Source organism: Xenopus laevis, chromosome 3L (genome assembly GCF_017654675.1).
Source record: "Xenopus laevis strain J_2021 chromosome 3L, Xenopus_laevis_v10.1, whole genome shotgun sequence".
NCBI lineage: Eukaryota > Metazoa > Chordata > Amphibia > Anura > Pipidae > Xenopus > Xenopus laevis.
This window is the reverse complement of record NC_054375.1, coordinates 10,268,763-10,285,616: the sequence shown is the minus strand read 5'-3', so window position 1 is coordinate 10,285,616 and position 16,854 is coordinate 10,268,763. Positions and strand designations below refer to the sequence as shown.

Below are 16,854 nucleotides of genomic sequence, written 5' to 3'. Positions count from 1 at the left end.
TTTGTGGGTCATATAAAGAGATGAGGTTTATAGAGAAGTGGGTGGGGTTTTGGATGGATCATGGATGGGACCTTGTTATAATTGGAGACTTACCGGGCCAAATCAGGGACCTTGCCCATCATCCATGGAGATTTCTTTTTTCTACTAAGACTCTGTTTTACTTGTTGGCAGGGCCCACCACCCAGTGGACTAATAATTCAGACCCCATGGGGGGGGGGAAGGGTCCAGGGAACTTGAAAGTGTGGGTTACTGATGTGGCCTTGGCTCTAATGGCAGCAAAGCGGAGAAGCAAAGGATCTTTTAGATCATAAGCTCTATGGACTAGGGTCCACTTTACCTCCTGTAATGATTTTTGTATGTTTTCTGTATACACCCTTCTATTTTACAGCGCTACAGAATATGTTGGTGTTTGATTATTACCTTATTAATAATATTGATAAAAATGTTTACAGTTACAAAGTTAATGATTTAAAACAATGTGGGCCGGCTTTGTTCCTCCTTGAAAAACTGCTCAAAAAATCCCCACAAAATGATTAAGGTATAGAATGTTTGCTAATGAATTATGTATAATTAAGCCACTAACTAGAGAGCTGCCACTGAATATTACAGTAATACGTTTTTATCCCCCCCCCGTATCGCAGTTGTTGGGGGGGGGGAGATAAAGCTACAAATTCACTCTTAGAAAAAAAAATGTCACAATGATTTTACATCAGCTTCTCTCAGTAATAGGAAGTTGCTGGAGCGTCGCACAATGGGAAATGTTGAGGGAGATGGGGACGCGCCTGGGGGAGATGTTTTTGTAGACCGATACAAAAACATAATCATATGACTGTGTCGCTTTCCCTTTACATTCTTTTCTGTGTTTATCTCTTGATCCGCCATAAAAAGCACTTATTGGATAGGCTGCTCCTCTAAATTATGAAGGCCCCATTCAGCAGTCAGCGTTTTCCTAGCAAAATGACAGGGATCAGCCAAATCCTCTCCAATACTGTATGTCTTCTCTCATCCATGACTAAAACAGCACATTCTTTGGTTTTCCTTAAAGGAGAACTAAAGCCTTGAAAAGTAAATCATGAATCATTACTCTTATTTTTGAATCCCTAGAGTGGTGCATCTCTGTTGAGCTTTAAATGAAGACCCGATCATCTGTTTTACCCAAATGGAACTCTCATAAGCCATTGGCGAGTCATGCCCAACAAGAGATGGGTCAAAGCTTACTAACCATTTCAAATTCTTGCTCACCCGAGGAACAGTGCAGAAGGAGGCCCTGCCTTTAACATCACAACAAAACGTATGGTGACCACAACTCAAGGTGCTCAACACAACCATCAAACCCTTACTATATATACGGCAGTGTCTGCAGAACTAGATTTTCTTCTTCTTGGCTATACCTGAGAGACACCTGACACATTGCTGCAAATGAAGAAGCCCTTCCGACTCTTATAATGAACCAAGAGAAAAGATGGGACTGCAGATAAATCAGATGAAGACAAAGGTTGTGACAGTAGGAAGGACAGTTGGGTTTAGAGTAGATGGTGAAGAAATGGAACTCAGGCGGTTTTGTCTCCTTCAATCAATCATTAATAACAATGGATGCGGCATTCAAAGCCTAGGTAGAACCAGGACAAATCGCCTAGAAACGGTCTTCAACTACCCGACCATAGAGCAGAAATGTCCAGGCTGAGATACTTTCCATGACGTTATACAGATATGAATGAATGAAGAAGAAGAACAGGAAAAGTATTGATGCCTTTAAAAGTTGAGTGTGGAGATGACTTTAGAAGACTTGGTGGCAAAGAGAACAAACAAGTGGATCCTTGACCAAATCAAACTTACTTTGCGATTGAAGCCGAAAAATACATATGAAGGCTTGATTAGGAGCCCCAGATTATTGGAAGAGACAAAAATGCTCAGAGAATTGAAAGGACACCCTGAAGACTGAAAGAGATGAAAGGACATTGCGGAGAACCACTTGCTGGAGAACATCTACATTGCCTCCTGGAGTCAAACTCATCTGGACTGCACTTAAAACCATAATGTTTGGGCTGTTAATAACATGTGCCCAAATATTCCCCAAAAAAGAAAAGTGTGTGTGTGGGGGGGTTAATGCTGCTTCTCCATGTTTTGGTGGATCTACCTGTTGCACCTATTGACATTGAACCTTGGAGATACCACCAGGTCAAATTCTGTTCCAAAATGGCAACGTACATAGCCCTGTGTCACTTGCACACATTGCAATACACTATTGGTCTATTTCAATGCAGTTTTAAATGAAATTCTTCAGTTCTATTGTGGTTGTTTGATTCCGCTGCCAAAACAACAAGAATTTAAATGATAAATAAAACCGGCTTTTCAACAGTTTGGAAAAGTGCTGAGGCCCAATGAAGGCCGACTGTAACCAGTACCCAATCGAATTCCCTTAGAGGAGATGGTGTAATTACTCTGTGGGGTGGCCCTTGGTGGAACACTTCAACACCTGACTGATAAAGTTCCTCAGGCCCCCGGCTGTGTGGGAACAAACTCATCTGAAAAACATTGACCAGAAAGGAAGATAATTTACAGGCACAATTTGAAGGCAGGGCCGGCTCTACATGTCAGGATAAAATGATAAAACATATGGATTGTGTCATGTGTCCACATGGAAAGTGACTGTGGAATTAAATTTGGGTAAAGCCTATATTCTTGGATTTCTTTTCAAGAATACTGGAAAATAAGTTTTTTTTATAAACACAACCTGAGGATCTACTATAGGCACCTTAACTCCTAATTATCTCACAGTCACACTGCGGTAGTGCGAATAGGTGGTGGATACACGTGGGTGGTATGAAGCCCGTTGTGTGAGCGTTCTAATGTTCCCAGAGACACATTATCCACATGTTACTGAGTAGGCACTATCCTTCCGATACGTAGTAGTGACCTGCTAGTCCACAAGTCACACTCCCCTCACCGGACTAATTGATCACTGTTACATAAGACAGCCATTGTCCGTACTTAATACCTGCTATCCACAGTCACACTCCCTTCGCCAGAAGACGTATCTTGAATCTCACTGTTGAATGACTAGGACACCATCTCTCCTACTATACTGCTATCCACAGTCAACTCCTTCGCAGGACTTTTCAACTGTTTATAATAGGCACCAATCTCTCCCTATGCTATACTGCATCCCACGTCACAAGCTCCCTTCCCAGAGACGTATTATCCACTGTTAACTATTACACATGCTCTCCTAAATGATGAGCCTAGCTATTCCAGTCACATCCCTTCCAGAGACTTATTTATCCACTGTTACTATAGACATGATCTATCGTCTCTAATCTCTAGGAGTCACCTAACTATTAGGTGCCCGTGCGTATACCTCCACGTCCAACTCCCTTCCAGAGACTATGTCCACTGGTTCTTGGATAGACGACATTTCTCCCTACTATACTGCTAATCCACCAGTCAGCACTCCTTCAGAAGACTATTTTTCCACTGATATAGCTCAAACAGGCACATCTCTCACTACTATAAGCCTGCTATCCCCTACATAGTCACACTGCCACTTCGCAAGAGCTATTTCCACGTGTTACTAGTAGCCAATCAAGGTCCAATGCTCTCACTAGTATGAGGCTGCTGATCCACAGTCACGCCCCTTCCAGAGACTAGGTTATGCTATCGTGTTACTTAGTAGCGGCACTAATCTCATCCTACTATAAAGCTGCCTGCGAGTCACGGAGTTCGACTCCTTTCCGCCCGCATGAGACTATTTGATCCACTGTTACTATAGGCACCATCTCTCTACTATACGCCTGCTATACGGCCACATTCACACGTCGCTTCCCGAAGAGGTCTATTTATCACTGTACGTAATAGGCACCACATGTCTGGGAGTAACATAGGGCTGTATGGTAGAGTGCTCACGATTGACAAAGTGCCTGTTGATCTTGGAGAATGAGTAGACATCGCAGAACACTGTGCAGACTTACAGTCTACCGACCCACACGTCACCGACGCCAGGACACAAGAGATGCTTTCCAATCCGGATCATGGGGGAAATATTCTCTAAAAAGTTTTAAATTAGGGTTCCTGCTTTCACCTTTCTTGAACTGGATCCTTTTTTCATAGTAAAGTGCTCCTGGCGTAATTTCTCGACTTTGTAGGAGGGTTGTTTAGTGTTTATAGCAACATTGGTGGAAACAGAACTTTCCTGCATTTTTCTTTAAATAGTTAAAGAAATCACGGCTTTGTTTAATTCTTGCCTTAGTGATGTCCCATGTTTCCGAAGACGTCGTGTACTTATATGAAACTGAACCCTCTCTCCCTCCCTTTTCACTACTAAACGGCCATGGACGCGCGATCTATCGTACAAATCAAGGATTATACGTGATGTTCGATGTGTTGTGGAGGAGTGAGACCGACTGGTTTCGGCCGGCGGCAGATGGGGTCGTGTTAGTCGAATCGGATCAGGTTTGATTCTGACCGCCACCGTTTCCTGGCCGGCAGCATGTGCGCTATCCATATCGGAATCGTCTCTGTCGATACAAGCTGAACGTGTCAGATACCCGCGATATAGTCATACTCGTCAATGGCATATCAGGGAAAAGATCCGCTCATTTGGGATGTGCCAAACGAGCGGGATCTTTGGCGTCTATGGCACTTAACTTCACTCTCTGTATTATTTCATTTCGTCTAGGCAACAAATGGAAAGATTGAGAGCCAGTGAGTGGTGTCATATAGTATTGTTATAGTGAGATGAAACTATGTGAGCGAGTGCCCTGTGAGTTTGCCGATGTGTGGATATTGATTTGTAGATGTCTGCTCTCTTTAGTGTACTAGAGAAAGATTTTTATATTTACAGTGGTATTTCTGTTGAGGGGTGTAGTCATAGTGTGCCAGGGTTATTAGTGTCATAAGAAGCTCGACCAACGGTCTAAACTAAAGCAAACAATAGGAGAAAAGCGCGTGTGAACGTGTCCTCCGTCTAGTTGAAGGGAATTTCAAAATATACATTCCCTTGTGTTGTATATCGGGATGAGGCGGATCGAATTTTACATAGACACTGATAATCGACATCTAAACTCGATAAAACAAAAGCTGTTTGGCTGAATATTTATGTGGTTTCAAGTCTGTTTCTGTTTTATAAAACAAATGTAAACTGTTGTCAACAGGCGAGACGATGGTACAAAGCTATTTGTGAAAACTGGACAAATTGCCCGATAGAAACCCAATAAAGTATAATATGGAGAAGTTGCTAACACATAGAATGTCAAGAATAGTTATCTGTTTGTAAATCCCTGCGAGCCGGTAAAGGCATCAAGCCTGAAATTCTTGGGTAGCAATTGATTAATTTAGTTACAAAAGAATCGTAGCGTGCGGTTAAGAATCCCGTTAATTAGTAGTTAAACCGGTTGCATCCAAGAGCAATCCTGCGTACATTATATAAGTTATAATAGATGGCTAATATGAATGATGAATACATTGTAGTTATTACTAATTCTGTCGTATTATTAATGTCAATTGCTGATAGAAATAAGGGGTTCAGTTGTTCAGCGCCACAGAGCGCAGACAGGTCAGTATTTCCCAACGGATCTGCCGTTGGATTCCCATTTGTGTCTTTTAAGGAGGCCGATAAAGCAGAGGGGTGTTGAGTATTCGTCTGGACAAGTGGGCCTTAGCATGTTTCCCTGCTTTTTCTCCAATGCTCGAGAATCATTTACCTCCTTGGAGAAAAGGTACTGTTGCTTTGCCTTTTCAGTCATATAGGTATGCAACCGCCTCTTGCGCTGAGTTTTTCAGTTTCGCTCAAATCCTTGATTTGTGGGATGTATTGCGACTTGTGTTTCTATCCTAATTTACTTCTGTTTCTAGCTGTTGTATGCCTAATGCGTAATGTGTTACTCTCCTTGTAGGACATTGATTTCTACATAATGGAACTCACGGAGCATGCCCTTCAGTGCCTGCCCCCCATTGAGTGGTCTCTGAATCCTCAATGGCCCTAAAAGGTCTGATAATGGTTTCTTCTACTCTATGCCTGCAGATTTTTAAGATAGAGTGCAAGCCAGAGAGAGGATTTAAGAGACCAATTCTAGGTCTGGCTTTGCTGGGAGCTTATCTAGCCTCAATTCTAATTCCAATGTTGGTGCGTAGTCATGAGATTGCCTCTCGGCAGGTTATTCTAACTAGTCTATTAAACTGATGTGAGCGCTCTTTGGCTCAGAAAGGCATGATCTATCGTGGACAGAATCATATGTGAGGTAGTGAGAACATGGTCATTGCCTTACTTCCCTAGGTGGATAATGGTCTCCATATTTCCACTAGGTCCAGGGCCAGCCTCTGTAAATAGGTTTGTAGTCGCGGGGAGGTGCGAGGACTCAGTCTAGCTAATCCATCTACGAGGCTTATCATGCTGGGGTCTATAGACGGACATTATAGTCTCCTATATCGGCTAACTCAGAGATGAAAGACGGGCACAATACGGGGACCTGTGGACTATAAAATTGGATTAGTAATGCAAGCCAACCACTCATGCTGTGTAAGAGGGGGAGGTACATATAGTAAGGAGCGCATGAGACAACCACCTCTTGAGAGATTGGAGGAAAGCCATGTATAAAAAGATGTATCATGCCCCTTGTTGTCTGTTTTGATGGAGTTCAGAATACTAAAGGGGTACACTTTTAGGTATTAGATTTAGCTACTCCAAAGAGAATGTGGGACGTATAGGGGCTTGGTAGAACCAATCCCACCCAGCAGGGGGCAGCCTTCAGAGAGCCTGATGCCCCGTCCACCATCAACGATACGTGCAGGTCGATACAAGACGTTCGTTATAGTTTCGTGGCGAGTCTGAAATGGTTTCCTGCAGTAGAATTACTTTGCGGCATTTGATTTTATGAGGTAGTCCCTAGTCGTGGCAATCTGCGCTAAATTGGGATTATTAAAACCCTGACATTCTGCAGCTAATACACTTTCTAGACATTTATACATTCAGTAGCATGTTGTGCAGCGTAGACAAAACCAATTCCGGATTTTTTGCACCATGTAATCGTACCTGAACATTAAAATTATAATGCACGTATGCAAACTTATTAAAGGACCAGTAACATCAAAAATGTTAGTATAGCGATCTGACAAAATAAACAATACCATGACAAATAAAAAACTTTAAAATTACAAAGCCTTTTATTAAGCAATAACTTACCGAACTCACACTTCCGTCCGAGTTCAGAAAAAGAGCAACAAGGGCGACAGACACTGTGCCGCGCTGGTTTCTGCATCACCTGCGTCTATCGTCATCCCGTCACACATGATATGTACATGTCGGAAAGCGGGCAGCTGGCGATCAACAGTGCGGAGCATTATTGGTGAGAGCAGATCACGCACCAATAAGCGGTGTAATCATACCAAGCGTTCCTGAGTATCAGAGTTTTAGCGAGAGGGAGAGGGCACCCGAAGCAGGCTGACTGGGCTAACTAGTCTGGGCCAGGCTAATCCCAACTGCAATCGAACGGGGGCAGCTGAAGGATCTACAAGCTCTAGTTCTGGGAGTTGCCCTCTCTACATCCCAGTTATAACAGGAGCAACACTGGTAAATCAAACGTCCCAAGGGACTGAGAAAGGGAGAATTGGCACTTAAGGGCACCGACTGCAGGAACTTCATTAACGCCAGTTTCAGGGGGTCCCGCGCAGGAAAGGAAAAAGACAGCGCACACTAGCTGCATAGCGAGAGTAATGCCGGACTGAGAACCCCGAGCCAGCGCTAACCCACTAATCCTGCACCGTGTCTCCCACCTCAGCGACTCGGCCATGTTGAGCTCCCCACCAGCCCACTAAAATAGTGACTTTCTATGGCATCTTATGGCAGCCCTCTGGCATTTGCCAGAACCCACAGATTGCCAGTCCGGGCCTGGGTACAACCATTGAATCTCTTGCCGCCACCAAATGTGCGCCAAATACGGTGAGAGCGCTGGCGGCAGGGTGTCGGTGACAGAGAGCAGAGGGGAAGAGGAGCAGAGCCCGGATGATGACAGCGATGGGTGCTACGAGCTGGTGCTAAGATCGGCTGAGCACATGGCCTCCCAAGCAGGAATGAAGCTGGATGCCCCATGCGCTACCGGAGGAGGCAAGAAGTCCAAGGAGCAGAGGACTCTCCGGCTCAACATCAACGGCCGGGAGAGGAGGCGAATGCACGACCTGAATGATGCTCTGGACGAGCTCCGCTTGGTGATTCCCTACGTGCACAGCCCCTCGGTCCACAAGCTCTCCAAGATAGCCATCCTGCTCCTGGCCAAGAACTACATCCTCATGCAAGCCCAGGCACTCGAGGAGATGAGGCGGCTCATGGCTTATCTCAAACCAAGGCCAGGCCATCTCCCTGGCGCCTCCATCCCCAACTCTGCAGCTGCTGCTGTTGCGCCGCACCCTCACTCACGATGTGCAGAGTCAGCTCAACGTGGACCGAGTCGCTGAGGTGGGAGACACGGTGCAGGAGACAGGCGCTACTGCTGCTGCTTAGTGTCCCTTGTTCCTCTTCACATGCTGCTGTCAGTGAATAGCCAGGGAGGAGAAATCAAGTGCCCGAAGAATGAATGGTCGCCCTGTCGCCTTTTCTGAACAGGAGCGGAAGTGGACTTTTTGTGATTTTAAAGTTTAATGTTCTTGGTGTTTTATTTTGTTGTATTCTAACGAATTTTTAAAAAAAATGTTTTGATGTTACTGGTCCTTTAACCATTAAGTATCCTCCCCCTTCAGCCCCCTCCCCTTCCGCCCATGTCCCCATCTTTTGGCAGAATTTCTCCCTAACTAGCACAGCTAAACTGAGGAGTTCACTCTTGCTGGGCCCCTTAGGGTCGTAAACTGAAAAACACATATCACCTGGGAACTGGTGAATAAACAAGTGTAAAAGACTTTAAAGTTAGCAGTGCACCTACTCGGTTCCATGGGGTTAACAGCTAGTATGTGAGTATAGCTTTGAAGAGACAACTCATAAAATAGATGGTATGTACTGTCCCCTCAGTGTCCAATCAAGTTCTGGTTGGCCTTGTTGGCAATGATATCAGTTATACAGAACAAAACATTCAACAGGCCTTACTCACTGTACATTCATTTGCGTGTTGGGCGGCTCTTTCCTTTGGTCACGAGAAAATGCTGCTGCTCTTGTCGTGCCTTAAGGTGTCAGACCCGGATCTTCTGTGTGTCCAGCCAGTTGCTGAGCTTGAGCGGCGTGGTGAAGAAGCGTCTGTCCCTCCACGATAACTCGCAGTCTGGCGGGATACAGCATCACGTACGGCAGGTTAAGGTCTCGGAGGCGCCGTTTCCCATCCATGAACTTTGCTCTTTGGCGCTGGACTTCTGCCGAGAAATCTCCAAATACTGAGAAACTATGGGTGTCTTTCTTTCTCGCCTGCGATAGTAAGGCATCCTGATATCTGGCGTTCAGTTCATATTCCAGTCTCTTAATCAAAATCAATTTGTGGTTGCTAGGGTAATTTAGACACTAGCAACCAGATACTGCAAACTGGAGAGCTGCTGAATAAAAAGCTAAATGGCTCTAAAATCACAAATAATAAAAAGTGAAAACCAATATATCATACTAAAGGTTAACTTAAAGGGGTTGTTCACCTCTGAGTTAACTGTCTGTATGATGTAGAGAGTGATATTCTGAGACAGTTTGCCATTGGTTTTCATTTTTCATTTGTGGTTTTTAAGTTAGTTTAAGTTAGCTTTTTATTCAGCAGCTCTCCAGTTTGCAGTTTCCAAAATCTGGTTGCTAGGTTCCAAATTACCCTAGCAACCATTAACTTATTTGAATAAGACACTGGGGTATGAATAGGGGAGGGGCTGAATAGAAAGAGGAGTAATAAAAAAAGAGCAATAATAGATCTTTTGTAGCTTTACGGAGCATTTGTTTTTAGATGGGGTCAGTGACCCCTATTTGAAAACTGGAAAGAATCTGAAAAAAAAACGGTTAATAATAAAAAAAAACAATAAAAAGTAAATAATGAAGACCAATTTAAAAGTTGCGTAGAACTAGCCATTCTATAACATACTAAAAGTTAACTGAAAGGTGAACCACCTCTTTAAAGGTGAACAGCCCATTTAATGGACAAGTTTTTTTGCCTAGCCCACTAATGATGACGTCACTTCCCGTTCCCAGCAACGGCACTTCCTGCTTTATGGTGGTCAGCGTGTCGCGGATCAGTTTGCAGATCAGGCAGTTGCAGGTCAGGTAGGTAAAAATGTGGGTGTGGGTTACAGGTCCGGGTTCACCTTTAAAGGGCCAGTATCATCAAATATTTTTACAAAAAAATTCGTTAGTATACAACGAAAAAAAACACCAAGACAAATTAAAATTTAAAATAGCAAAGCGTTTATTAAGAAATAACTCACAGAAACTCTGCTTCCCCTTCTCGTCGGAAAGGGCGACCATCCATCCTGCGGCGCTCGATTTCTCCTCCCTGGCTATTCATTGACAGCGCGTCAATCTCCTTCTCCAGCTCTTCAGAAGGCCGCCGCGGTGTCATTATTCCTGTCCCCACTGTAAGAAAGCAGCGTACCTTCCATGCACAAGGGAAACCCAGAACCCCCTGCATTATTTTTAGGCTCTCTCTAATAGTAAATGCATTGTTTCCGGATCAGAGAAACATGGCTACCCTGGCACCGAGAAGATTCCTTCTGCCTGCTGCTGCGGAGATGCGCAATCACACTGTATGGAGCAGTAAAGGGAGCCGTGTTTCTCTGCAGAGCCTGCCTTCGGGGAAGTGAACGAGCTGGACGGCGTGTTTGTGAATGGCAGGCCCCTGCCCAATGCCATCCGGCTACGGATCAGATCAGAGAAAGACGGCTATTCTGGCACCAAGAATATTCCCTCTGCCTGACAGCTCTGTGGGGTTTATACCACTTCCCACCTCCACCAGTTGCCCTTACCCATTGCTCAGCTTGAGTTCTCTGCACGCAGCGCTACCCAGCTCAGGCCGCTCACAATCTGCGCTTTCCCTGACTGGCCAGTGTGATTGTGCGTCTCCTTTAAGTCCTTTAAGTTAACTTTTAGTATTTCATAGAATGGCTGATTCTAAGCAACTTTTGGTCTTCGTTATTTATTTTTTTATAGATTTTTTTATTATTTGCCTTCTTCTTCTAACTCTTTCCAGATTTCAAATGGGGGTCACTGACCCCATCTAAAAACAAATGCTCTGTAAGGCTACAAATTTATTATTGCAACTTTTTATTACTCCTCTTTCTATTTAGGCCTCTGCCTTTCATACTCCAGTCTTTTATTCAAGTCAATGTGTGGTTGCTAGGGGAATATGGACCGTAGCAACCAGATTTTGGAAACTGCAAACTGGAGAGCTGTTGAATAAAAAGCTAAATAACTCAAAAACCATAAATAATAAAAAATGAAAACATATATATCCTAAAAGTTAACTAAAAGGGGTTGTTCACCTTTGAGTTAACTTTTAGTATGATGTTGAGAGTGATATTCTGAGATAATTTGTAATTTGTTTTCATTTTTTATTTGTGGTTTTTGAGTTATATGGTTGCTAGGGTCCAAAATACCCTAGCAACCATTGACTTATTTGAATAAGAGACTGGGATATGAATAGGGGAGGGGCTGAATAGAAAGAGTAATAAAAAAGCAATAACAGATCATTTGTAGCTTTACTGAGCATTTGTTTTTAGATGGGGTCAGTGACCCCCATTTGAAAACTGGCATGGGGCAGTGTCGGAATGGGCTGGCGGGACACCGGGAAAAAATATTCAAATTGGTACAAAAAAATATATCAGTCTCCTAATCTGTTACCCCCATGGAGCATCCAAGTGTTGGAGAGCTGATTGGTGCCATTTTCCCTGTGCTCCCAGGCAGGGCAGTCCTAAGAGTCTGAGTACCCCAGGGTAGAGCCCTGCAGGGTGTTGGGTACCCCCCAAAAAACAGCGAACCTGTAGGTTGTAGGAAGGACTTTCAGATGCAGGTTGAGGGGTGTGAGGGTTTGCAGGTCAAGTTTTATTCCTTTAAAAATGTTTTTTTTCTGCCTAGCCCACTTCTGATGGGCTAGGCATCATGCTTTATGGTGGTCAGCGTGTCGCGGATCAGTTTGCAGATCAGGCAGTTGCGGGTCAGGTAGGTAAAAATGTGGGTGTGGGTGCGGGTACTCTACCGTAAGGTGGGTCCTTCAGGTTAACGTTTAGTAAGTTATAGAGCAAACAATTCTAAGCAACTTTTCAATTGGTCTTCATTATTTCTTTTTTAAAGTTTTTTTTATTTTCCTTATTCTTCTGATGCTTTCCCCATCTAAAAACAATTTATTGTTATTGCTACTTTTTATTACTCCTCTTTCTATCCAGGCCTCTCCTATTCACTATTCTCAGTCTCTTAATCAAATCAATGCGTGGTTGCTAGGGTAATTTGGACCCTAGCATGCAGATTGTGGAAACTGCAAACTGGAGAGCTGCTGAATAAAAAGCTACATGACTCTAAAACCACAAATAATAAAAAGTGAAAATCAATATATCATACTAAAAGTTAATTTAAAGGGGGGGGCGGATCCAAGATGGCAGCTCCGTACCTTATCTTTAATCCTGGTTTAATCCCGAGACCATTCAATATAGTGGCTGGTTATAAAGTCTCTACATAAGCAGAGCGACGATATGGACAAGCATGTTTTTATTGTTTCTTTTTCTGTTCTGTGCTAAATTTTTCTTTTCTGTAATGGTGTACACTGCTGAGAATGAATACTCCTGCTATTCCCCCAGTTATGGCTCACTGTCACGTATAGATATGGCTCTCGCCTCCGCTGATTTTGCACAGCTGGTCGAGTCGGTGGAATACCTCCCTAGGGCATTTTCGGACCACTCCCCGTTATCAGTGATTCTGGCACCAGGCCCCAAGATAGCACGGGCAAACTGGAGACTTAACCTGTTATGGTTTTCTAATCCCCAAGCCCAGGAGGAATATGTTGCATATTGGTCCATCAATCAAGGCACGGCCTCTCCTGCTCTGTTAAGGGACTCATCCAAAGCTGTTGCCAGGGGTGTTTTGATTAAGGAAGTTGCGACTGCCTAAACTTTAAGCAAAGCAGAGGTGGTGGAGGCTGAACAGGCCCTTATGGAGACTGAAAAAAAGTATAAGTCTGAGCAAACGGAAGGCAACAAACTGTGTATGAGTCAGGCCCAAAGGAAACTTTCAAACTAAACTAACAAAAAAGGGACTCCTCTATCTAAAGGTGTTTGATCAAGGACACAAGGCAGGGAAACTGCTGGCCAGACCTACTAACCTACGGGACTTGCAGACCCTGATCCTGAGAGTCAGGAACTCCAGGGGGGGACCTTGGTCTCTAACCCACAGGACATCTTACAGTGTTTTGCCAGCTCATTACTCTGATGAACAACTATCCGAATTCCTGGGCTCTATAGAATTCCTCCACCTGACACCTGAGGAGGCTCTGTATTTGGATAGTCCAATCACTAAACTAGAGGTAGCAGATGCCCTGGCCTCACTCTCGACGGGTAAAACCCCTGGAGAAGATGGATTTCCAGTGGCGTGGTATGTCATGCAAAGCAATCCCCTTCTTCTTCGCCTCCATGAAATATTCCTAATTGAGGAAGGCACTCTTCCTCTCTCATTCCATGCTGCAATCGTAATTCTGATACATAAGGAAGGGAAGGACCCTGAACAATGCGATGCATATAGGCCAATCTCCCTGATCAACACAGACGCCAAAATATTTGCCAAAATCCTAGCAATGTGACTGGTTAAGATGATCTCCTCCATCATTCACTCCAATCAAACAGGGTTCATACCCGAAAAATCCACCTTGACTAACCTCAGACGGGTGTATACACCTCCACAAACCCAACATGACAACATAGGTTCCAGGATAATAGTATCTTTAGACGCCACCAAAGCGTTTGATTCAGTAGAATGGATGTACCTCTGGGAAACTCTCAGGCGCTTTGGATTTGTTCCCCATTTCATTGGCTGGATCCAGCTTCTATATCAAAGGATTACATTTAATGGGGCACTCTCTGATCCCTTTCTATTGGTGCGGGGCACCAGGCAAGGGTGTCATAAAAGGGCTAAAAACGGCACTCTGGAGGATAAACTGGCGCTTTAATCTGACAACCTTTTGCTTTTTCTGGCCGACTAGCAAGACTCTTTACAAGCCATCCTGGAAACACTCCAGACGTTTGGCAAGTTTTCCGGACTTAACATTAACAAGGATAAATCAGTAATAATGCCAATTGATGTAGACCCCCACCAGCCAAATTGCACCCAAGGGATTAAATACTTTTTAAATTTTAATATCAGTGGATTCGACCCTCTACATTGAAGACAACATTGAGCCTATAATACAGTAGATCATTTCCGCACTACAACAACAATTTGGTCCAAGCTGCCACTTACTCTTTGGGGGAGAGTGAACATGTTTAAAATGATATTTTTTCTTAGAATAAACTCCATTCTGATTCCATTTCTATGGGCCAATAAAGTGCCCAGGTTATCGTGGAACCAACTTACGGCCCCAATTCTAGAGGGTGGACTCGGACTCCCACATTTGTACTATTATTTTTTAGCAAGTCAAATCCGCCACAGCGTGGACTGCGGCTCGCAAAACCTCAGGTCATATCCCTCAAATTCTGTCACCATATCTGCCGCTATGGAAGAACTCCCACTTGCACCACTTTGTGAGTCTCCAGGACTTTCACTATTGGCCACAGTTAGGGATCAAGGTTTTGGGTGACCTACTGGTGGAGAATAACTTCCCTTCGTATATACAACTGAAGGCGGAGCCCAGACCATACAATTTTATAGGTATTTACAACTCAGGCACTCCTTTCAAGCCCAATTTGGTTCCCTTACTTTGGAATTCAAGACCCCTCCATCCGAACTCACACGTAGGGACCCTCAGACCCAGAGGCTTACCTCTCAACTATACCGAGGCCTGATTGTCTTAATCCCCTCACCTTTTGATTAAGCCAAAACAAAATGGTCACACATATGGCCGACTATGAATGACGACCAATGGGAGGAGGCAACGGAGTCTATATACAAGGACCTGATCTCCATCAAGGATAGAATGATACAATTCAAGTTCATTCACCAATTGTACATCACACCTATAAAATTACAAGAAATGGGTGGGCGTCCGTAGGCGGAGTGTCCCAGGTGCCAAGATCTGAATTTCTCCCTTCTCCACCTGGCATGGGAATGCCCCTCAATTAGAGGATTTGGGCGAGATGTTACCCAATATCTGGAGAATAGTCTGGAGTTTCCAAATCTGAACACTCCCGACACGTATCTGCTCAGTCTAATAGATAGCTACTTCCCACAAAATAAAACAAAGTCCCTGGCCAGAGTTCTAATATTCTATGCAAAAAAAAAAGGATCATAATGAACTGGATGGGGCAGAATGCGCCTACGGTGGACCAATGGGTCAATCTTGTTAATTAACTGCTTCCGGCCATTAGGCTCACTGACGATAGTAGAGGATGCCCCGCAAAATTTGTCAAAGTTTGGTCCCTATGGCTTGATCTCCACTCAACTGATAATGTGCATCATCAGTAGTTTGAGAGCTCCTGACATTCCACGTGAGGCAGAAAGTATTTGGGCGACCTAGAAATGCTAAAATGTTAACTGTTAGTAGGATGTTGAGAGTGATATTCTGAGACAATTTGCAATTGGTTTTCATTTTTTATTTATTCAGCAGCTTTTTTTCAGCAGCTCTCCAGTTTGCTGAATCAGAATCAGAAAAAAGGTAAATAAAAAACACAATAAAAAGTAAATAATGAAGACCAATTGAAAAGTTGCGTAGAATTGGCCATTCTATAACCTACTAAACGTTAACAAAGGTGAACAGCCCATTTAATGGACAAGTTGATAACCAGGTGATTGTGCAGTTGGCATGAACTACCCACTGACCTTGTCATGCTCCTTTAAATGTTTTTTAAATGTTTTTTTTCTTCCTAGCCCAAGTCAGATTTCCAGCAACGGCACTTCCTGCTTTATGGTGGTCAGCGAGTCGCGGATCAGTTTGCAGATCAGGCAGTTGCGGGTCAGGTAGGTAAAAATGTGGGTGTGGGTTACAGTTCTGGGTTTCAAAAATTGTTTCCGTGCAGGACTCTAACCCAGGGTGGGGCCACCATATTAAAGAGGTGGTTCACCTTTAAGTTAACTTTTAATATTTTATAGAAAGGCCAATTCTAGGCAACTTTTCAATTGGCCTTAATTATTTTTTTTATTTTTATATTTTTTATTCTTCAGACTCTTTCCAGCTTTCAAATGGGGGTCACTGACCCCATCTAAAAACCAATGCTCTGGAAGGCTACAGATTTATTGTTATTGTGTCTATTACTCTATTCCGGCCCACTCCTATTCATATTCCAGTCTATTAATGCATGGTTGCTAGGGTAATTTGGGCCCTGGCAACCAGATTGTAGAAACTTCAAACTGGAGAGCTGGTGAATAAAAAGCTAAATGTCTCTAAAACCACAAATAATAAAAAGTGAAAACCAATATATCATACTAAAAGTTAACTTAAAGGGGTTGTTCACCTTTGAGTAAACATTTAGGATGATGTTGAGAGTGATATTCTGAGACAATTTTCTATTGGTTTCCATTTTTTTTTTATTTACGATTTTTGCATTTTACATATCATTTCTTGTAGGAACGATAAGGATAGAAAGAAAGAAGAGGAAAGGGATGGAGGGGGAGGAGGAGTACTGGCAACAGTTCTTAATACGGTAATTCATATTTCAGCTTTGCACATTTGCTCTAGGTCTTATTTCTGATACTACTTGGACATTTCTATACAGTTTCTCTCGTATGCTTTTCTTACAGCCCGTGCTGATATTGGGTAAATGTTCGTTCATATAGTTGGATGC

General features: G+C 43.5%; 2 protein-coding genes and 1 pseudogene across 5 annotated transcripts in view; 1 reads left to right on the top strand and 2 right to left on the bottom strand.

Annotated features, from left to right (window-relative positions):
* Positions 1-16,854, bottom strand: part of LOC121393056 — a 1,743,327-nt gene that overhangs the window by 910,078 nt on the left and 816,395 nt on the right. The gene's annotated exons all lie outside the window — the stretch shown is intronic.
* LOC121400993 overlaps positions 1-16,854 on the bottom strand; it is an 840,200-nt gene that overhangs the window by 193,667 nt on the left and 629,679 nt on the right. The gene's annotated exons all lie outside the window — the stretch shown is intronic.
* Positions 7,918-8,491, top strand: LOC121401144 (annotated as a pseudogene).